Source organism: Panulirus ornatus, chromosome 5, assembly GCF_036320965.1.
Source record: "Panulirus ornatus isolate Po-2019 chromosome 5, ASM3632096v1, whole genome shotgun sequence".
Lineage (NCBI taxonomy): Eukaryota > Metazoa > Arthropoda > Malacostraca > Decapoda > Palinuridae > Panulirus > Panulirus ornatus.
Genome location: NC_092228.1, coordinates 20,132,532 through 20,157,075, shown reverse-complemented (window position 1 = coordinate 20,157,075; position 24,544 = coordinate 20,132,532). Strand labels below are relative to the sequence as shown.

At 39.9% G+C, this 24,544-nt stretch overlaps 1 protein-coding gene across 15 annotated transcripts in view; it reads right to left on the bottom strand.

The window, feature by feature from the left end:
* Window positions 1-24,544, bottom strand: part of LOC139748619 (uncharacterized) — a 448,759-nt gene that overhangs the window by 216,601 nt on the left and 207,614 nt on the right. The gene's annotated exons all lie outside the window — the stretch shown is intronic.

Below are 24,544 nucleotides of genomic sequence, written 5' to 3'. Positions count from 1 at the left end.
CTGTCAGTGGATTGAATCAGGGCATGTGAAGCGTCAGGGGTAAACCATGGAAAGCTGTGTATGTATGTATATTTGCGTGTGTGGACGTATGTATATACATGTGTATGGGGGTGGGTTGGGCCATTTCTTTCGTCTGTTTCCTTGCGCTACCTCGCAAACGCGGGAGACAGCGACAAAGCAAAAAAAATATATATATCTATCTATCTATCTATCTATCAATGGAAGCAAGGGGAGTGGGGGAGGAATGGGATGTATTTAGGGAATCAGTGATGGATTGTGCAAAAGATGCTTGTGGCATGAGAAGAGTGGGAGGTGGGTTGATTAGAAAGGGTAGTGAGTGGTGGGATGAAGAAGTAAGAGTATTAGTGAAAGAGAAGAGAGAGGCATTTGGACGATTTTTGCAAGGAAAAAATGCAATTGAGTGGGAGATGTATAAAAGAAAGAGACAGGAGGTCAAGAGAAAGGTGCAAGAGGTGAAAAAAAGGGCAAATGAGAGTTGGGGTGAGAGAGTATCATTAAATTTTAGGGAGAATAAAAAGATGTTCTGGAAGGAGGTAAATAAAGTGCGTAAGACAAGGGAGCAAATTGGAACTTCAGTGAAGGGCGCAAATGGGGAGGTGATAACAAGTAGTGGTGATGTGAGAAGGAGATGGAGTGAGTATTTTGAAGGTTTGTTGAATGTGTTTGATGATAGAGTGGCAGATATAGGGTGTTTTGGTTGAGGTGGTGTGCAAAGTGAGAGGGTTAGGGAAAATGATTTGGTAAACAGAGGAGAGGTAGTGAAAGCTTTGCGGAAGATGAAAGCCGGCAAGGCAGCAGGTTTGGATGGTATTGCAGTGGAATTTATTAAAAAAGGGGGTGACTGTATTGTTGACTGGTTGGTAAGGTTATTTAATGTATGTATGACTCATGGTGAGGTGCCTGAGGATTGGCGGAATGCGTGCATAGTGCCATTGTACAAAGGCAAAGGGGATAAGAGTGAGTGCTCAAATTACAGAGGTATAAGTTTGTTGAGTATTCCTGGTAAATTATATGGGAGGGTATTGATTGAGAGGGTGAAGGCATGTACAGAGCATCAGATTGGGGAAGAGCAGTGTGGTTTCAGAAGTGGTAGAGGATGTGTGGATCAGGTGTTTGCTTTGAAGAATGTATGTGAGAAATACTTAGAAAAGCAAATGGATTTGTATGTAGCATTTATGGATCTGGAGAAGGCATATGATAGAGTTGATAGAGATGCTCTGTGGAAGGTATTAAGAATATATGGTGTGGGAGGAAAGTTGTTAGAAGCAGTGAAAAGTTTTTATCGAGGATGTAAGGCATGTGTACGTGTAGGAAGAGAGGAAAGTGATTGGTTCTCAGTGAATGTAGGTTTGCGGCAGGGGTGTGTGATGTCTCCATGGTTGTTTAATTTGTTTATGGATGGGGTTGTTAGGGAGGTAAATGCAAGAGTTTTGGAAAAAGGGGCAAGTATGAAGTCTGTTGGGGATGAGAGAGCTTGGGAAGTGAGTCAGTTGTTGTTCGCTGATGATACAGTGCTGGTGGCTGATTCATGTGAGAAACTGCAGAAGCTGGTGACTGAGTTTGGTAAAGTGTGTGGAAGAAGAAAGTTAAGAGTAAATGTGAATAAGAGCAAGGTTATTAGGTACAGTAGGGTTGAGGGTCAAGTCAATTGGGAGGTGAGTTTGAATGGAGAAAAACTGGAGGAAGTGAAGTGGTTTAGATATCTGGGAGTGGATCTGGCAGCGGATGGAACCATGGAAGCGGAAGTGGATCATAGGGTGGGGGAGGGGGCGAAAATTCTGGGGGCCTTGAAGAATGTGTGGAAGTCAAGAACATTATCTCGGAAAGCAAAAATGGGTATGTTTGAAGGAATAGTGGTTCCAACAATGTTATATATATATATATATATATATATATATATATATATATATTTTCCCTGGGGATAGGGGAGAAAGAATACTTCCCACGTATTCCCTGCGTGTCGTAGAAGGCGACTAAAAGGGAAGGGAGCGGGGGGCTGGAAATCCTCCCCTCTCGTTTTTTTTTTTTTCCAAAAGAGGGAACAGAGAAGAGGGCCAGGTGAGGATATTCCCTTAAAGGCCCAGTCCTCTGTTCTTAACGCTACCTCGCTATTGCGGGAAATGGCAAATAGTATGAAAAAAAAAAAAAAAAAAAAATATATATATATATATATATATATATATATATATATATATATTTTTTTATACTTTGTCGCTGTCTCCCGCGTTTGCGAGGTAGCGCAAGGAAACAGACGAAAGAAATGGCCCCCCCCCATACACATGTATATACATACGTCCACACACGCAAATATACATACCTACACAGCTTTCCATGGTTTACCCCAGACGCTTCACATGCCTTGATTCAATCCACTGACAGCACGTCAACCCCGGTATACCACATCGCTCCAATTCACTCTATTCCTTGCCCTCCTTTCACCTTCCTGCATGTTCAGGCCCCGATCACACAAAATCTTTTTCACTCCATCTTTCCACCTCCAATTTGGTCTCCCTCTTCTCCTTGCTCCCTCCACCTCCGACACATATATCCTCTTGGTCAATCTTTCCTCACTCATCCTCTCCATGTGCCCAAACCACTTCAAAACACCCTCTTCTGCTCTCTCAACCACGCTCTTTTTATTTCCACACATCTCTCTTACCCTTACGTTACTCACTCGATCAAACCACCTCACACCACACATTGTCCTCAAACATCTCATTTCCAGCACATCCATCCTCCTGCGCACAACTCTATCCATAGCCCACGCCTCGCAACCATACAACATTGCTGGAACCACTATTCCTTCAAACATACCCATTTTTGCTTTCCGAGATAATGTTCTCGACTTCCACACATTCTTCAAGGCCCCCAGAATTTTCGCCCCCTCCCCCACCCTATGATCCACTTCCGCTTCCATCCGCTGCCAGATCCACTCCCAGATATCTAAAACACTTCACTTCCTCCATATATATATATATATATATATATATATATATATATATATATATATATTTTTTTTTTTTTTTTTTTTTTTTTTTATACTTTGTCGCTGTCTCCCGCGTTTGCGAGGTAGCGCAAGGAAACAGACGAAAGAAATGGCCCAACCCCCCCCCCCATACACATGTACATACACACGTCCACACACGCAAATATACATACCTACACAGCTTTCCATGGTTTACCCCAGACGCTTCACATGCCTTGATTCATACCTATATATATATATATTCCTATGAGTCCACGGGGAAAATGAAACACGATAAGTTCCCAAGTGCACTTTCGTGTAATAATCACATCATCAGGGGAGACACAAGAGAGAAATATAAGTCAGTTGATATACATTGAAGAGACGAAGTTGATGTATATCAACTGACTTATATTCCTCTCGTGTCTCCCCTGATGATGTGATTATTACACAAGTGCACTTGGGAACTTATCGTGTTTCATTTTCCCCGTGGACTCATAGGAATATCTTGATCATGTGCAAAATTGTCATCCTTTCCAATAAATGTATATATTGAAATGTATAGGTATGTGTATGTGCGTGTGTGGACGTGTATGTATATACATGTGTATGTGGGTGGGTTGGGCCATTCTTTCGTCTGTTTCCTTGCACTACCTCGCTAACACGGGAGACAGCGACAAAGTATAATAAATAAAATAAATAAATACATAAATATTTCATAATTATAACAATAACTGGATTCAAGATCATCTTTTCTTTATGATAATGTCCTTATAAGTTAAAGGAAGTACTATTCAAAAAATACAAAGTATCAGTCGGTAATCAGTTTGCTGGTTTCAAACTTGCTAATCTTTTACTTGAAATAAATATATAAATAAATAAATCAAGCCAAGTCACTAGCCACAAAGAACAAAATAATATTCAGCAAATTTTGTTCCAGGTAAAAGCTCTATTTACACAAATCCTTTTATTCTGTATGTTTCTTAATTTGATAATAAACTTTTCATTACTCTGGATCACACTTCATTATAGCACCCATAATAAGGAAACCAAAGGAATGTCAACATGCAAGTCAAAACTGAACTCAAATGGCCCAATGGCAGGTCTGCTTCCTCCTAAAATCTACAATGCCCGTATTACTCTAAAGAGTAGCAGTCATGCCCACAGTGCTATGAATATGACAGAAGCAAGATATCTTTCACTGGGGTAATGGAAAAGAATCCTTTGATTTTGGAAATGAAAAAGATGGCAATCCTCCTTCCACAGTCTCTTCCAAACTCAGTCACCAACATCTAGAGTTTCTTACTAGAATCTGTCACCAGGCTGCACAATAAGCAAACAAAAATTGACTAACTTCCCAGGCCCCCTCATCCACAACAGACTTGCATATCCAACCTTCTCTCCAAAGGTCTTGCAATTACCTCCATCACCACTCTATTCATAAATGAAATAAACAGCCAAGCACCCACACTTTCACATGTTATTTACTATTTATTTTATTTTGCTTTGTCACTGTCTCCCGCGTTAGCGAGGTAGCGCAAGGAAACAGACGAAAGAATGGCCCAACCCACCCACACACACATGTATATACATACACGTCCACACACGCAAATATACATACCTATACATCTCAATGTACACATATATATATATACACACACAGACATATACATATATACACATGTACATAATTCATACTGTCTGCCTTTATTCATTCCCATCGCCACCTTGCCACACATGGAATAACAACCCCCTCCTCCCCTCATGTGTGCGAGGTAGCGCTAGGAAAAGACAACAAAGGCCCCATTCGTTCACACTCAGTCTCTAGCTGTCATGTAATAATGCACCGAAACCACAGCTTTCATATGTTATGTGGCATTTTTATATCTCCGACCCATTTTCATAATTATCTGATAATAAGAATAATCGCTAGTTAATGAGTTATCTAAGAACCTACAGATAGGGACTGTATAAAAAACATACATATAAAGACAAGGTATACCATATCAATTATCAAATATATTTTCAGTTTTGCCACAGGCACTAGGTTCTCCATCTCCCTTGTTTCCATGTCTCATTAACGTACATGTACCATTTACTATATTATACCAGCACTTTTTGAGAACTTACTGAAATGTGAAATTTTGTAAAAGATTTTAACTGAAGATAATGCTAACCCCACTGGAATGCAAGCATTCCTCATTTAAGTGTTAAGTCAATTTCTAGTCACATTTTCACTTCTATTTTCTGAATATGTGAATTATTGTTAAGTTTGAAGAGGGAATCTATTCAATAAAAGTATGTTGAAAAGTGTACGAAAACAAGTTTATCACAGCATTCACTCAATACGATTAGAATGTTCTGAATGAAAATCTATCGCTAGTAAGATTTCCAAACACTCTATTTTCTTCAGGATTTTTCTGAATGTGTGAATCATTACTGATTCATGCATTAGGTAAGAACCTACTTAAAAGTGAACTGTGTGAAAAGACTATTTGAAATACATTTAATTACACTATTCATTGATCTTAGGCTGAATGTTCTTAAGTGATGATCACAGGCCAAGTACAAGTTCGTCCAGCTATTTTTTCTATTTTTTGTAATATGAATCTAATGAAGAAAAACTGCATGAATACAATTTGCCTTACATTCACAAAGTGCAAAATGAATATATTTAAGTGATGGTGATGATTAGCCTTCCTGCAATCTCAAGCATTCAAGTTCCTTGTATCACTTCCATCAGTACATCCATTTTCATTATCATTTTTCTGAGTATATGAACTATCATCAGATGAGTTACGCAAGAATCAACCCCACAGAAACGTGAAAAAATAGTGAAAAATAAAATCTACATATCATTCACTGATTTTAATTATAATGTTTTGAATGAAAGACAGTCAAGAACTATAAAGGACTTCCATCTCTTTCACCAATGTTCTCATTTATCTTAACGAATATGTGCATAATTATTGAGAAGTGTATAAAAAAATTACTAGATAGTTCACAAATTATATGTTGCTTCGAACCAGAAAAAGATGCTTGACCCAGTGTCAGTCATGAAGCAACTCATTGAACACCACAGTGGGAATTTTGAAAGATCAAATCTTTTTAGTTAGAATATTCCATGATGTAGTTTTTTGGTTACCAGCTTCTGTACCAATACCATATTCTGTGCTGTGTCAACGAAGCTAAAGCACCATTAACAGGCAAAATAAGTATCTAGCCTCTTTTACAAACCTGTTTCACCTAAAGCACCATCAAAAGGTGTTACTATCTGTCCCCATCTGTTTCAACCAAAGTATCATCAACAGGTTTACAAGGTATCTACCTACTGCCACAAAACTGTTTCAGTAACTATTTCATGTAAAAAAAAAATCCTTGGCTCCTTTCCCTTGTTTGCAGTTTCTTTATAATTCTGGATTTCTATATCCCTATATTTTTAGGACTGTATGTATGTATGTACAATCTCTCTCTTTTCCTTAGCACAGTTCAATTTCCTCTTTCTAAAAGCATTTAGTCATCTTTATATCACAAGAAGCAATTCAGCTTTCGTACATTTTCTCATGGGCATGCTAATGTTAGCAAAAATATTCAGCACATTAATAAAAACAATAAATACCATCACCAGAGGTAGCTTTAACATCCAAAAGTAATTTCAGCCAATAAAATTATCTAAATATCAATTTCTATATTTATATCATCAATCAACTTCACGCTTTCCTGAACTCAAAATTTTTTTTTAATACAAATTCAAATACACAATGAGAAATGTATTCGGCAGCAAGGAACTTGCTTCAATACTTAACACATACTACAATCAAACATGTTACAGTTTATCTACCCTGTCTTAGCTAGGACCAACATCATTTTGAAGTTACATCATGAAGTGATTCAGGCAATTCCTACAATATCGATTTTAAAATCATCTTCTGATTTCAATAGACAATATTGATTTTAAATTCATCTTTTGATTTTGGGTGGGAAAAAAGTGTCAAAGGATTTTGCATGCAAGAATTATCCTATTCCAACCACCCTCAGCTTAATGATCTAGTCAGCTTCATTTTTTTTTTTTTTTCATACTATTCGCCATTTCCCGCGATAGCGAGGTAGCGTTAAGAACAGAGGACTGGGCCTTTGAGGGAATACCCTCACCTGGCCCCCTTCTCTGTTCCTTTCTCAAAAGAAAATAAGTTCTGCAAACCAGTCTTTGCATCTAGACAATACCACAGTAGAAATATATATCTCGCAGAAAATGTCTTTCTCTGTATGTGAGAAACACTTGTAGAGGTAAGGAAGCATATCACATACAGAAATTAGTATCTTAGGGCAAAACTCATTTTCTATATCTATCTGAAATGAGAGATGAGGCAGGCACTGACTTTTTAATCACATGCTAAGACAGCTTTTACTGGGCTATTACAACCCTAAGGCTGTTACAATCCGTACCAGGAATATGATGGATTCCTTTAGAATGATACATTCTTCAACAATTTTTAACTCCTTTCATCCACCGACAACAATACAATCTCACAAAAGGGGACTTTTCACATGTGGTAAAACCTTACGCAGACAGAGGCCAGAAACACACAGGCACAGATAAAATTGTCAAAATACATCAATTTCTCCAAATCAGCAGAAAAGAAATGAAATTTCAGCAATGCCTCTTTAGCTCTCTCACCTACTCTCTTCTTATTACCACACCTCTCTCTTCCTCTTTTACTACTTGATCACACTAGTAACCTCCTTCCAAACTATCTTCTTATTCTCCCTTAATTGCCCTCTTTTTCTAAAACTGCGCAATTCTCTTGATCTCCAGTCACTTTCTCTTGTACATGTCCAAATCAATTACATGCATTCAGAGGTAGTATTTTCCAGTCTGCCATGCCTGTTATGCCAGTGGGATGTTATTCCAAGTGCATACTTTCTGCAATTTCCCAGGTATAGATGTGTGCATGTATGAAGGGATCGAGATGTTCAAAAATGGCTGTACAAGCATTGCTGACACATCATTTAAACTTCCATTAACATCAAACACTTAAAGTAACTATCATCAATTACTGTATTATCATTTGCCTGGTCTGTAAAATCCAAAATCCATTATATTGGGGTCTGTTAAATCAAGAATATACTGTGGGTGTAATTTATCAGTTGAAAAGTTGTATGTACATGTCACAATTTTTCCGGTTATTCCGATCTTTCACATTTTATGTGCTATGCCACCATGATAAGATTTGTCAAAAGCTTTTGCAAAGTCTGTGTAAATCACATTTTCTCTTTTTTCAGACCTTCAACAATCCCATCACAATGGTCCAGCAACTGAGAGAGGCAAGATCTTCCCTCTATGAAAGTATGTAGTCCTGGGTTAAGTTGATTGTTCAGTCCAGTCAGCTTGCCTTCTCAGGACTCTTTTAAAAACCTTAATGATGTGTGATGTTTATGATATCGGTCAACAGTTTCCTCCACCCTCACCTTTGTGGAATGGGGCATTGAAGATCAGTTTCAGACTCTTGGGAATGATGCCTGAGTATAGACATTTTCTCCAGAGGATATTCAATGCACATGCTACAGGTGTCCTGCATTTTTTTTTTTTTTTTTTTAATAAAAGAATGCATTCCATGAGTTCTAGCCTGGGGCTGACTGCATAGGCATGCTCTCAATGGTACTCTCAAGATCTTGTGATGAGGTGGTAATATCTGCAATATGTGCACTTGGGTATTGATTGAGAGGGTGAAGGCATGTACAGAGCATCAGATTGGGGAAGAGCAGTGCGGTTTCAGAAGTGGTAGAGGATGTGTGGATCAGGTGTTTGCTTTGAAGAATGTATGTGAGAAATACTTAGAAAAGCAAATGGATTTGTATGTAGCATTTATGGATCTGGAGAAGGCATATGATAGAGTTGATAGAGATGCTCTGTGGAAGGTATTAAGAATATATGGTGTGGGAGGCAAGTTGTTAGAAGCAGTGAAAAGTTTTTATCGAGGATGTAAGGCATGTGTACGTGTAGGAAGAGAGGAAAGTGATTGGTTCTCAGTGAATGTAGGTTTGCGGCAGGGGTGTGTGATGTCTCCATGGTTGTTTAATTTGTTTATGGATGGGGTTGTTAGGGAGGTAAATGCAAGAGTCCTGGAAAGAGGGGCAAGTATGAAGTCTGTTGGGGATGAGAGAGCTTGGGAAGTGAGTCAGTTGTTGTTCGCTGATGATACAGCGCTGGTGGCTGATTCATGTGAGAAACTGCAGAAGCTGGTGACTGAGTTTGGTAAAGTGTGTGGAAGAAGAAAGTTAAGAGTAAATGTGAATAAGAGCAAGGTTATTAGGTACAGTAGGGTTGAGGGTCAAGTGAATTGGGAGGTGAGTTTGAATGGAGAAAAACTGGAGGAAGTGAAGTGTTTTAGATATCTGGGAGTGGATCTGTCAGCGGATGGAACCATGGAAGCGGAAGTGGATCATAGGGTGGGGGAGGGGGCGAAAATTTTGGGAGCCTTGAAAAATGTGTGGAAGTCGAGAACATTATCTCGGAAAGCAAAAATGGGTATGTTTGAAGGAATAGTGGTTCCAACAATGTTGTATGGTTGCGAGGCGTGGGCTATGGATAGAGTTGTGCGCAGGAGGATGGATGTGCTGGAAATGAGATGTTTGAGGACAATGTGTGGTGTGAGGTGGTTTGATCGAGTAAGTAACGTAAGGGTAAGAGAGATGTGTGGAAATAAAAAGAGCGTGGTTGAGAGAGCAGAAGAGGGTGTTTTGAAATGGTTTGGGCACATGGAGAGAATGAGTGAGGAAAGATTGACCAAGAGGATATATGTGTCGGAGGTGGAGGGAACGAGGAGAAGAGGGAGACCAAATTGGAGGTGGAAAGATGGAGTGAAAAAGATTTTGTGTGATCGGGGCCTGAACATGCAGGAGGGTGAAAGGAGGGCAAGGAATAGAGTGAATTGGAGCGATGTGGTATACAGGGGTTGACGTGCTGTCAGTGGATTGAATCAAGGCATGTGAAGCGTCTGGGGTAAACCATGGAAAGCTGTGTAGGTATGTATATTTGCGTGTGTGGACGTGTGTATGTACGTGTGTATGGGGGTTGGGCCATTTCTTTCGTCTGTTTCCTCGCGCTACCTCGCAAACGCGGGAGACAGCGACAAAGTATAAAAAAAAAAAAAAAAAAAAAAAAATGTGCACTTGGGGATTACTCTTCAGGAAATAGTCTGTAGGGTCATTCATCTTTTAATACTATTTTTGGCTCAATGAATACCAATTCATATTGCCTTTGCAGACTCTCATTCACCTTCTGGCAGTCATCAAAGGGTGTTTAAATGTAACAAAAAGATCAGAGGAAAGGAGAGATAGGTAGCATATCTAAGGAAAGGAACTTAGATATTCAGACAATATGAAACAGCACAAGGGTAAAGGGTAAGAATGATTAGGAAATGTCTAAGGGGTTAAAGTCAAAGGTTGGTATGAGGGTTAAGGAAGGGGTAGCACCACTGTTCAAGTAGAATATGTGGGAATGAGTGAAAGAGAAAGGAAATGAGCTCCAAACTGGTGTAAGTAAAAATGGAAGTGGGTTGCAAGAGATGGGTGATTATTAGTACTTAAGCACCTGGCCATGAGGAGGAAGATGAGAGGAAAGTTTCTGTGTGTAGCTGAATGAATGTGTCAGAGTGCTAACACAAGCGAATGGGCATTAATGATGGGTGATTTAAATGTGAGGCTTGTGAAGTATTGAAAATTACTAGTGATTGGGAATACCTGACTTAGAAATATATATATGAAGGCAAGTTGGGAAGATGGTACGACTGCACTACTAGATCAAATAAGCATACAGAAAAGAGGCTCTTGGATGTGAATATGTTGACGGGCAGCTCATTACCTGATGGAGGTGAGGGTGAAATTTTGTTGAGGTTTTTGGAAAATAAAATGCAAAATGTGTGAGAAGAGGGGGGTGAGAGTAAGTGAACTTGGAAAAGACATACAAGAGAAGAAATACCAAGAGAACTGGGAATAGAATGGCAAAAGGTGAGAGTAAATGAAGCAAGGGGAATGGGTGAGGAACAGTAGATATCTAGGGTAGCAGTGCAGGCATGTACAAGTGAAGTGTGTGAAATACAATAGGTGGGAAGTAAGTAGATGAGACTGGGTAGTGAGTGATGGACTGAGAAAGTATGCAGTCTGTTGTGGATAGGAGGGCTTGGGAAGTGAGTCAGTTGTTGTTCACTGATGATTCAACACTGGTGGCTGATTTGGAGAAACGGTAGAAGTTGGTGACTGAGTTTGGTAAAGTGTGTGGAAGATGAAAGCTGAGAGTAAATGTGAATAAGAGCAAGGTTATTAGGTTCAGTAGGGTTGAGGGACAAGTTAATTGGGAGGTGTTTGAATGGAGAAAAACTGGAGGAAGTGAAGTGTTTTAGATATCTGGGATGGATTTGGCAGTGGATGGAACCATGGAAGCGGAAGTGAGTCACAGGGTGGGGGAGGGGGTGAAAGTTCTGGGAGCGTTGAAGAATGTGTGGAAGTTGAGAACATTATCTCGGAAAGCAAAAATGGGTATGTTTGAAGGAATAGAGGTTCCAACAATGTTATATGGTTGCAAGGCATAGGCTATGGATAGAGTTGTGCAGAGGAGGGTGGATGTGCTGGAAATGAGATGTTTGAGGACAATATGTGGTGTGAGGGGGTTTGATCAAGTAAGTAATAATAGAGTAAGAGAGATGTGTGGTAATAAGAAGAGTGTGGTTGAGAGAGCAGAAGAGGGTGTTTTGAAATGGTTTGGTCACATGGAGAGAATGAGTGAGGAAAGATTGACCAAGAGGATATATGTGTCAGAGGTGGAGGGAACGAGAAGTGGGAGACCAAATTGGAGGTGGAAAGATGGAGTGAAAAGGATTTTGGGTGATCGGGGGCCTGAACATGCAGGAGGGTGAAAAGCGTGCAAGGAATAGAGTGGATTGGAACGATGTGGTATACTGGGGTCGACGTGCTGTCAATGGATTGAACCAGGGAATGTGAAGCATCTGGGGTAAACTATGGAAAGTTCTGTGGGGCCTGGGTGTGGAAAGGGAGCTGTGGTTTCGGTGCATTATTACATGACAGCTAGAGACTGAATATGAACGAATGGGGTCTTTGTTGTCTTTTTCTAGCACTACCTCGTGCACATGAGGGGGGAGGGGGTTGTTATTTCATGTGTGGCGGGATGGCGATGGGAATGAATAAAGGCAGACAGTATGAATTATGTACATGTGTATGTATGTATGTCTGTGTGTCTATATATGTATACGTTGAGATGTATAGGTATGTATATTTGCGCGTGTGGAGGTGTATGTATATACATGTGTATGTGGGTGGGTTGGACCATTCTTTCGTCTGTTTCCTTGCGCTACCTCGTGAACATGGGAGACAGCGACAAAGCAAAATAAATAAATAATTAAATAAATGTATATTTCATTCATTTTATTTATTATACTTAATCAGTCTCCTGTGTTAGCGAGGTAGCACAAGGAAACAGATGAGGAATAGCCCAACCCACCCACATACACATGTATATACATAAACGCCCACACACGCACATATACATACATATACAATTCAACGTGTAATGCACTAAAACCACAGCCCCCAACCCACAACTAGTTTCCCTCCTTTCCTCCTGATGCTTAAATACGTCCTTGTTCAGTCCAGTGACAGCACTTCAACCCCTGTATACCTCAGTGCTCCAATTCACTCTATCCTGTGAACACGTGCACACCTTTCACTCCCCTGCATGTTTAGGCCCTGTGCATTCACGTTTGTTTCACTGCATCCTTCTATCTTTAATTTAGTATCCACCTTTTCATCGTCCTCTCCCATCTTAATATGTCTGCCTTCTTTGTCAATCTGGCCTCAGTCAATATTTCCATATCTCTAAACTCATCTCCAACTCTCTCAACCATCCTCATCATATTATCAAGTGTCTCTCTTAACCTAACAACTTACTCAGTCAACCTTCCTCACACATGCTGTCCTCAAACATTTCCTTTCCATGAACTCCACCTTCTTCTATGCATTCTCATCTACAGCCAATGCCTCACATTCATACAATACTGGGACTATCATACCTTCAAACATACCCATTTTTGCAATCCCAGATACTGACTTTTTCCACACATTTCTCAATGCTCTTAATACCTTTTTCCCCCTCACGCACACTTTTATGATTCCAATACTACCATGTCCATTCCAAAGTACCTACAATGTTTCATTTCCTTCAATTTTCCCCCTTGCGAACTCACACCACAACCCACCTATCTCTGTGCACTGTTAAACCTATTAACTTTACTTTTATTCATTTATTCTCAACTTCCAGCTTTCACACTTTCCAAAACTCAGACACCAACTATGGCAGTTTCTCAATCAAATCTGCCATCAGGGCTGTTTCATCAGCAAACTGACAATTTCCACCCCCCCCCCAGACTGCATACCCATTTCTCTCTCCATGACCCTTATATTCACCTCCCTAACAACCCAATCCATAAAGCAACAGCTTTGATGATGTCATTTGCCTCTCCCACAGCCCCATCTTCACCTGAACGCACTCACCCTCCTCTATACCTACTTGTGCACACTTCGTACTTACATGTCAAAAACTCCTTACTGCTTCTAAAAGCATCTCTCCTATACCAAATGCTTGTAACATCTTCTAAAGGGCATTTCTATCGACCCTATCATACGCTTTCTCCAGAACCATAAATGGAACACATAAAATCCTTCTGCTTCTATTATTTCTCACAAATTCTTCAAAGTAAACAAATGATCTGCACATCCTCTACCACTCCTAAAGCCACACTGTCCTAAAGCCACATTGTATCTCCCTAGTTTAGTCTAAAGCGCTATGCATGCCACCAGCCTCTCTATCACTGATCTCTGATACAACTTACTACTTAAGCTCAAAAAACTTGCAACCCTGTAATATGAACATTCACTTTTGTCCCACTTGCCTTTACACACTAGTACTACAACGGCATTCTGCCAATCATCTGGCACCTCAACATGATCCATACATACATCAAAAATCCTAACAGATCAACAACTTTTGCCTCCCTCACCTCACCCATCCTTTGGTTCATTCAACTCGCAGGGTTTCAATAACATATCCACTCCCAAGTTTCCAAAACTACGACACTTCCTCTAAGTTCTCTGCATTCAAACTAACACTCCAAATAATCTCTCTCTCTTCATTTCTAAACCTAATAACTATGCTTTTAATCGCATTTACTTGCGACTTTCTCCTTGCACACACTCTCCTAGCTAAGAAAGAACCACTTAATATCAGAGGAAACTGAGAGCAATTCAAAACTATATACATCATACCTGATGGATACCTGGTGAAGTTTTCCATGCTCTTCACCCTTCACAGCCCAAGTTGGTCCCAGGCTGCAGAATTTGGCTATTAGTAAACCAATCTGTATGAAACCACAGCCCTCAGGCTTACATAGCCCCTATAGCCTGGCTGGTTTGGTACACTTTGTAGGTACTTGTCCAATGCACTCCTCTACTGTGCATCCATCCTGCTTCTGATGGTAGCTGATGAGCCTTGGGCCACAGATGTTAAGGTGTTCTATCTTTTTGTGCACATCACACTTTTTCTGAGGCAGTATCTTACAAAGTCTTCCATGCCTATCATGCAAGTTGGATGTTATTTTTGAATGCTCTAATTGGCAAACATACCTTGAATAATTTTCCAGGTACAGAAGATATCACTCTCCTGCCTGCACTCCTGGGAGTATTGCCTCAAGAGATTTCAGCCATTCCCAATACTTTAGGTTCATTATCACATTAACAAGGGCTGCCTCACCCACACGTGGACTACTAGCATTCTGTGCATAAACATACAATCTCTCCTTGTCACACATAACACTTGACAACATGAAACTTAAACAACTCATTCTTCGGAACTCTAGCCCTACCTTCTGACAAAAAGGTAGGAGCAATATATAGAAGAAGTAGGTAGGAACACTTAGATAGGAGCATTAGGTAAAAACATTAGGTCAAAGATGTATGTAGGAACATTACGCAGGAGCATTAAGCAGTAGCAGTCAGTCGGAATATTATGTAGGAGCCTCTGCAAACATTGCACTAGACTTGCCCTCATCCAGTGGCTTGTTAAAGGTGAGGCACAACAGTCTAAGAAGCAGCACAGGTCACGAGTAATGGAGACATTACAATAGTGGCCACCGCCTTGAGGGAGTTCCACAAAGGTACAGGTGTCAGATATATAGATGGATAGACAGTGAAAGATCTCTCAACATTTTCTAATTCTGCAATTTCACATTCCTTGTAGTGTGATACTAAGATGGAACAATATCAATTTCGTGAAATAATTAGCACTCTGAATACCAACACTGTTGTTTCTTCTCATCTCAAAGGTCCACAGGATCCAGCCTGCCATCCTTCTGCATGAGACAACTGTTGTTTAGTTGCTTGCTGAAAGTTCTCATTACACATTATTCTTCCATGGTTTTTCACATTATTCAACTGCTTTGTAATAGTACCTGTATCTCTCCAGCATTCTGTGATGTTTTCATTTTCCCATACCAAAAGACCAGAAACTAATCTCTACTGAAAAGCATGTTGTTCTTGGTTGCCCATTTGAGACTCTGTTCTTGTCTCTTCATAGCATTTAGGCATCTTCTACTGATGTAATTTCGTACTCATTCTTGTATCATCTACAAAGGATGATATGAAACTGTGGCTTATGTCAGTGTCAATACCAGAATAATCATTGAAATTGGCTCTCCTCACTCAACACAATTTATCGAAAGACAAACACAACACATCAAAAAAGATCCAAATTACCACACCAATTCCAGTGACATCTCCCACAGAACACACAAAAATACTCTTGAGACTTTTCAAAAATCAGTTTCAAACCAACCATGTCCCTTGACAAGAAAAACATGAAAAACCTACACAATAATCATCCAGACACAACAGCCCACCCACATTTCAATCCCACTAATGCAGGCCATGTAATTAAAACCTTCAAGAACTTGCCTACAACAGGCACCAAAACATGTTATACTTTCCCATAGAACACTTTGGCCCAGTTGCAATCCAAGTATCTACAAACATCTTCAACCACTCCTGGCTATCAGCAAAATCTGTAACATCTGGAAACCTGCTGACATAATACCAATCCTACAGCCCTCTAAACCAATTTCCCTTTCTCCTAATACTATATTCTTCTTCGTCTTCAGTATTCAAGATCTATGAAGAAAAACATCCACAAAAAAAATGAGGCAAAATACTCTCATCAGAACAACATGGCTTCAGACACAACCACCACTCTAGATGCTGACATCATGGACCACATCTCAGATGGTTTCAACCAACCAACATTCCCCCATCCAGCACAAAACTGGTGACTATAGACATTAACAAAGCATTTGATAATGTAAGCATTTGATCCTGTCCCTAAATAGATCTTATAGAAAATATAGATGACACTGCACTACATGACAGTGGAAAGAAAACAGTTGGCCAATTTCAAAGCATGTGGTTAAGGATGAGTTACTCACAATGATTTCATCCCTAAAACACTTAAAACTCTACAATGGTGTTCCCAAAAAGCAGTTCTCTCTCAAACCCTCCTAAATCTCTTCCTACATGACTTCCCCTTACTTCTAGCAAAGCACAACATGAGGGTACTCTCATTTGCAGATAACTTTACGATCAAATCACAACACCCTGACACCTACAATAGCAACAACAAACATGCAGCACTACATTATACAGGAGGAAAAAATGGCTCACCAGAACAGAATTTCTGCACCACCAAAAGTCTTCAATAATTCTTTTAACTACAGCCAAACATGAATATAACTCACACCATCCAGTCACTTTGAATGGACAACCTCTCCCCGTGAATAAACCACCAACCATTCTAGGCATTGCATACAACAACCACATGATTTTTCACTCCCCACACCAGTACCATCAACATAAAAACAATACACAAACTTTATAATCTCATAACACAAACACGCACAAGATTTGGATAAGAAAAAGAATTCCTTAACACCCCTATAAAAAATTCATCTAAAACACATAATGAAACAGATCTTACTAATACAAAAACACAACATACTCTATACTCAATCCTAGGCTACAACACTACACCTCCCATCCAAAACACACCAAAATTTATCTTGAACCCCTATGTAGAAATAAAAGAGCTTAAGCCTACCTATACTTTAGCTAACTCTACTCAGATATCCACCCCACCCCCAAGAAATGAAACTGAGAAAACATGTACAAACTAATATAAACTGACAAGCACTAAAATACCACACTTCCAGCTTAGTCTTTCACTTCAACCCACAAAACACACCAATTAGAAGTCACACTTCCAAGAAAACCAGGAATTACACTTCCCATCTACACTCTGGACATCACCCATCCCTAGAATGCAACAAACACCTATTTACCCCATCCCAAGGCCCTTCATGTCCATGATGCAATGACCACAAAATATAAAGACACAGCACTTAATACTCAATTGCTCTGCATTCTTGGAACATAAGACACACACACACACACACATCACTATGGTATATGGGTATATGACCTATGGTCCTGACAGGTGGATGTCACTGGCTACCTGTGAATTGGTAGAACTTCATAAAAGACAGATGGAACTCTTGGGACAGGAAATAAGTACATAAGCATACTTACTTTTTGCCCCAGGAGTCTCTTCTATATTCATGAGGTTCTTGCATTGCTCAGGATGACAGCTACATCCACTAGTTGGGACATAGGTCATAAGGAATAGTGATGCACAAGTGTCTGTGTGGAGAGCAAAGGCAATTGAGCAGTAAGTGCTCAAGATCTTTTTTGTTGTAGGTGCATCACGTGCATGATGGGTCTTCGGATATATTGATATGGTTCTTATAATCTCGTTGAGATGGACGATGTTTAAAGCACTGACAGGAAACTGCGACGTGTATTCGTATGGGGAGTGATGCTTCAGATGAGCATATGTCTAGTAGAGTGAAGTTTAAGTCTGGGTAGGGAGGGCAGTTGTTTAGTGCATGACAGGATATTTCAATGTGTTTTCTGCTATATCAGCTGGAGGTGGGAGGACCTGTGAGTGTGAGGCAAGGGTAAGCTTCATATTTCTTCATAGGCAGTGATGGTTTAGTTATACATTGGTTTGGTTGGGATGGGTTGCACAGAAGTGTGTGCTGAGCAAGATCTGATAGGATTAAGCTGGGAGGCTCTGTTACATTGTGTAGGTGTTGATTGTTTGTTGCAGCTCAGCAGCAAGAGTTTGTTCTGAGTGGTCTTTTTTGTCACAAACAGCAAAAGATTGTTCTAGGTATACTATTTTCTGTCATTTAAAGTTTTATTGCACTTAATTTTGAGAGGGTGGAAGACCAGATAGGTTAGGTGTGACTGAGTGGAGTAAATGAAATGTTTGCAAAGGATGTTATGGAAATCTTGACTAAATCTAGTGACATTTAGTTTTTTAACACATTTACTTTGCGTGCTTCTTTTGTGCTGATCTCAATAGTGTGGGGAGAGCATACTGTGTGTCCTATTTGATGCCTAAAACGGTCTGTGTTTTGTTCAATGAAAGTGACAGTTTCTGGTGACTGGAGGGTGTCAGCTGGATTCAGATCTGTCTGGTGTTAAAAGTGACTGAAGACTTCTTTGGAGATGCAGATTTTCTGTTCTACATGAACCGGTATTCCAGTAGTGTAATGCACAACTGCATCTTGCTGCTACTGCGGTATAAGGGGGTTGTGATACAATTGTGAGCTCATATGCACATGAAATAACCATGTTGTGGCTTACAAGAGGTTATGGGAGGTCAAGTGGGAAGAAAATGAAGGGGGCTGGAGAAAGAATTGCTATCTAAGGGAACTCCACTGCACAGTTTACATGTTTTTGACGTGAAGTTATTGTGCGTTATGCTTTTATGGCAGCCAATTATGAAACTGGCTAATCACTTTTTATCACAGTTGGCAAGGGTGGTGCCGAGCATCTTTTGTGTGAAGATATATGGTGCACAGTGTAAAATACTTTATTGATGTTTACTGTCACTAGCACTGTGCTGGAGGGGGGCTATGGTTGAAAGAAGCTATCTAATACATGTTGTTTGGGGGGTCAGAATGTAGCATGGTGGTGAAGTAGAGTCTGTAGCCATAGCGTAGGATTTCATGGGGTTTCATCTTATTCTGTTGTGGATAAAAAAAATTTCAGTCTAGGTACTAAGGACTGAAGTGATTTAAGACCATAGGAGGAGGTCGTGTTGGGTAGTTTAAAGGGTTTAGGACTGGTATTATGTTGGCAAGTTTTCCTATGCTCGGGACTTTGTGGTGTAGCTGAATGAAGTAAATGAAGACCGTTGGAGGAGGGGGTGTTGGGTAGTTGGGAGGGTTTAGAACTGGTATTATTTTGGCAAGCTCCCTATGCTAGGGATTTTATTGTGAATCCAGGAGTGATTGGAGATATCTGTACGTGCTTGGATTGCAAATACGCAACAGTGTCTTGTGTTAAAGTCTGACAGATTGTCATGGCATGTGACACGAAAGTTGTTTCTAGATGGATTCTGTGAAGGTTTTTCATTACTTTCCTATTCAGGGGCAAGATTGGTTTGTGGCTGATTTTTTATTAGTGTCTCAAGAATATGTTTGAATGCCCTTTTGAAGGAGAGATTTCATTGGAATGAGCCAGGAGTGCTTCACAACTGGGAGCTGGATTTGTACGGGAAGTAGATCTTTAATGTCTGCCACAATTAGTTGCTGTGGATCTTGTGATTCAATGTGCTGAGGAAGAAATGCTAGTTTTGTTTGTTTTTTCGTGATTTCATCAGCGATGGTGTTTAAGTACTTAGCTCTGATTTATTTTCTGATTTCTATTGACAGAGTAGTTTCATCTGAGTTTCTTGATTATACAAGGAGTGCAATTTGCAAAGAAGTTTAGGTTATATTTCTTTTTTAAGTCCTTATAGTATGTGCTTTTTGCTGGTTTGGTTGGAAATGTTGGTTAAGTGTGAGATAGCATGATTTTGGGATGGAAAATCATCTACAATGAAGGTTTGAAGTTAAGTTCCATCTGATGTGAGAAGGTTGGCCAGTCTGCTCTCCTCTACTCTGTGTGTAGGGATAGTAAGCAGAAGGTCTGCTCTCCTGTACTCTGTGTGTAGGGCTGTTAAGCAGAAGGTAATGTGTGGTTAGGCTGGCTGCTGGTTTGGGAGGTTGGAGAGGATTGAGAGGTTGCAGTTGATTTATGATTTGTTTATGTCAGGAACTGAGCCAATGTTATGGTGGGCAAAGAAACCTTGAAAGAGGGAAGTGCTGGGTGTGCTTGTCAGATTTTAAAGTTGGGAAAACCTACAGGGGAACATGGAAGGTGGAGATATTTTGGTATCAATTATCCTGTAGTTAGTAATTAGAAGTTTTATTCTTAAGGACTGCATTTCTATGTTGAAATGTTTATGAGTTGCTTTGTAGTGTCAGTGGTGTTGGACAATGGTATGGTTTGATGAAAAAGTGTTCCAAGTACTCTTATTTGTCTTTGGTGTCTGCTTCCTCTAATGATGTGTAGTTTCAGAAACGTGGTAGGGAGGATGTGCATTTGAGTCTGATTTCTTGGATGAAGGTTATGTGGATGTTGTATTCTTGGAGTTGAATGAGTACTTTTGTGTGCTTGTTTCTGAAGCCACTAGCAATGAGCTGTAGGATGTTCAGTTTGTTGATAGGGTTCAATGAAGTAGTGGGGCTTATTTAAGAAGAGTGAGACTGAGCACACTGGTCAGCAAAACTTAACTTTTTCTTCTCATCATAGATGCAAGTTAACTTTCTAGAAGTATATTCAATGCAGATTATGAATTTTTATTCTGTTTCAGTACAACACATCTCATTTTCTTTCTACTGATACATACTTTTTCAGTTCAACTGCAGCTAAATGATACATGGGCGAAAGTACAATGACAAGATTTATCATTTTACCAGTTCCTACTTATCATTGCAGAAATTCAGTATTCCTTGGTAAAAGGTACACAAAGAAGATACTGCCCAGGAGGACAAGCTAAAAACATTGAGCTTTTAACCTTCTATGGTGCTCTTCACACACTAAAAGCAGGTTCATCCCTGTGTAAGATTCAGCAGGAATCTGCAAACATTCCTTCATTCCAGAGAACCCTTGTATCAATGCTCCATTGCACTGATATCTTGATGGAAGTGTTCGTCAGACACTGCCCCAAGGTCCTCCGCAAAAATTTCCAGATGTGATTTCCAGATGTGACTGGAAAAAATGCACCTTGTGACATCCTACATCCCACAGTAGCATAGGATTTCAGAAGTCTTTTCACACCGCCTTCAAAATCTGGAGATCTTATGTTTCCCAAGAAATTTTCACAGGCAATCGAAAGAGTTCTAGGCCTCCAGCTCCAAATCATCACGATTTAAGCTGAAATTGTGGCCTTTCAGTTCCTTTACCTGCAAACCACAAAGATGCCTTCTTTCAACTTGGCTAATGATTTCACAAAATGCCTCATGATACTAAGCTTTATGTGGAGCAGGAAAGAACATTTTGCGGATCAACCAGAAGCTTATCCCGAACATTCGAAATTCCTGGCTCATAAGCTTTGAAACCAGTCTGACTTCATATAAAGCCTGGAAGTTTCTCGACTATCCCAGAGGCATAAAAACAGCAGTATTTTGTGAATCCTTACTGCATTCTCATCAGCGTGTGATCACTTTCAAGTCCCCACATATTTTCCACTTGCAATTTTTGCATTTTACTGCATCTAAGAGTGCCTGCATGTTCTCATAACACTTTCATGTGCAGTGAATGCCCCAAAGGAATGAAGTGTTTCTTGTTACCATTGTGGAGCAGCACAACTTTCAGACTTCTCTTAGATTGAGAAGGATCATGCCCTGGGATAAGCAGTGGAATAATACATCAATACTGTTGTAAAAACAAAGCAGCCCATCCACAGAAAAATGAGATGGGTTTGACTCGTTTTTCTAAAATAAGTCATGCGACCGTCCTTCTTGAGCAAACCATTTTCTTTAAGACAATGCATATAAATATTGTCCTCAAACATCTCATTTCCAATACAACCACCCTCCGCACAACCTTATCTATCGCCCATGCCTCACAACCATATAACATTGTTAGAACCACTATTCCTTCAAACATACCAATTTTTGCTCTATGAGATAACATTCTCGCGTTCCACACATTCTTCAACACTCCCAGAACCTTCGCCCCCTCCCCTACCCTGTGACTCAACTTTTGCTTCTATGATTCCATCCAGTGCCAAATCCACTCTTAGATATCTAAAACACTTCACTTCCTCTTGACTTTTCTCCATTCAAACTTACCTCCCAATTTACTTGCCCCTCAACCCTACTGAACCTAATAACCTTGCTCTTATTAACATTTACTCTCAGCTTTCTTCTTTCACACACTTTACCAATCTCAGTCACCAACTTCTGCAATTTCTCACCTGAATCAGCCACCAGCGCTGTATCATCAGTGAACAACAACTGACTTACTTCCCAAGCCCTCTCATCCCCAACAGACTGCATACTTGCCCCTCTCTCCAAAATCCTTGCATTCACTTCCCTAACATCCCCATCCATAAACAAATTAAACAACCATGGAGACATCACGCACCCCTGCCACAAACTAAGTATAATAATAAGAAAATAAATAAAAAATATGTATATATGGAGAACCTTCACTTCACTATGAAGAGATATATGCACAACCACCACAGGAAAGATGGAATAAAAACAGTACCATTTTTATTTTCTCTTTCCAGTGGTGATTGTGCACACACACACACATCTAAGTGTGTGTGTGTGTGTCAAAGCCATGGTGATGTCACAGAGCCCTGCCTCACACTTACATGTATACTATTTACTCTTACCCATGCATTTGCTAATCTATAGAAGGCTTTCACAATCCAACCACATTCTCCAGATCCATAAAAGCTGCATATAGCTTCCTACCTGTCTCTAGATACTTTTCCACAGTCATTTACAACACAAAAGTCTGACTGATACATTGCCTACCTTCCCGAAAATCCTCTTGCTCCTCAATTATTCTGCATTCAGTCACTTCCATCATTCTATCAATCAACTCTCTTGCATACACTTTTCCTGGTATACATACCAGACTTATTTCCCCATAATTGATACATATATCCTTAACACCTTTTCCTTTGAAATACATGAACAATAACAGCTTTCTTTCAATCCTGAGGAAAAAATTTTCATTTCCATGCTAAATCACACATCAAATTCATCCACTGTCATCCACTTTATCATACTTTCTCCTCCATACTTTAGCTTTCAGCCATAATCCCATCCACTCCAAGTGCCCTTCCTACTTTTAGCCTCATTATTGTCCTTTTTACCTCCCTTCTTGCTATAGGCCCATGCACTTGTATCATCTTCCTTTCATCCTCAATACCCATGCATATAACAAGAGCTGCCTCCCCTTCTCCTACATGCATGAGTTCTTCAAAATACTCTTTCATCTTCCTTTCACTTCCTTTTGATTCAGCAACTCTCCTTCATTACTTCTCACATTAACATATCCACTTTTACATCCACCTCTTTCCTTTATCATCTTCCAGTAAAACTTTTTATTTCCCCTAAACTTTTCCCTCAACTTTCTTCTTTACTCTTGTTTTCCCCTACCAGCTTCTTAACATTCTGCTAACACATGTTATATCTTTCCCTCCTCCTTTGCTAAACTTCCACAGGTACATTTCTTTTAAGCAATCTATCATATGCCTTTGTATGTATGTATGTATGTATTCATATATGTATGGAAAGGATCACAATGGATGCGAGTAGATGTGGACTTTCTTCTGTTCCTGTCGTATAGGGAACAAAATTGCATGCATCAGACTGGGGAAGAACAAAGCAGTTACAGGAGTGAAAAAGGACGTGTGGAGTAGATGTTTGCTTTAAAGATTACAACTGAGAAATACCTCACAGAAAAAGAAGGATATTAAGTGGCATTTATGGATCTGGAGAAAGCATTTAACAGGGTTGATAAGAGATGCCTTGTGGATGGTCTTATGAATACATGGGGAGACAAGGAAGCTATTGAAATATAAGAAAAGTTCTTTTCACAAGTGTATAGTGTGTGTGCAAGTAGGTAGACAGAGTGGCAAGTGGTTCCTGGTGAAGATCAGTCTGTAGCTTGGGTGTGTGATGTCACCATGGTAGTTTTATTTGTTTATGGATGCTGAGGGAGGTAAATGCAAAGATCTTGGAAAGAGTTGCAAGCATGTATGCAGTCTGTAGAGGTGAGGAGGGCCTAAGAAGTGGTGGAAGATTCAACCGATACACTGCAGAAGCCGGTGACCAATTATCTAAGTACAGGAGAATGTGTGAGAGAAGGAAGTTGAGAGGGAGCGCAAACAAACACAGGGTTATTTGGTACGGCAGTGCAGGAGAGGTAGCTTATGCTGTTACTCTGAATGGAGAAAACTAGAGGAAGTGAAGTATCTAAGATACTTGACGTGAAAATGGTAAAAAGAGGGAAATGTTGGGACAAATA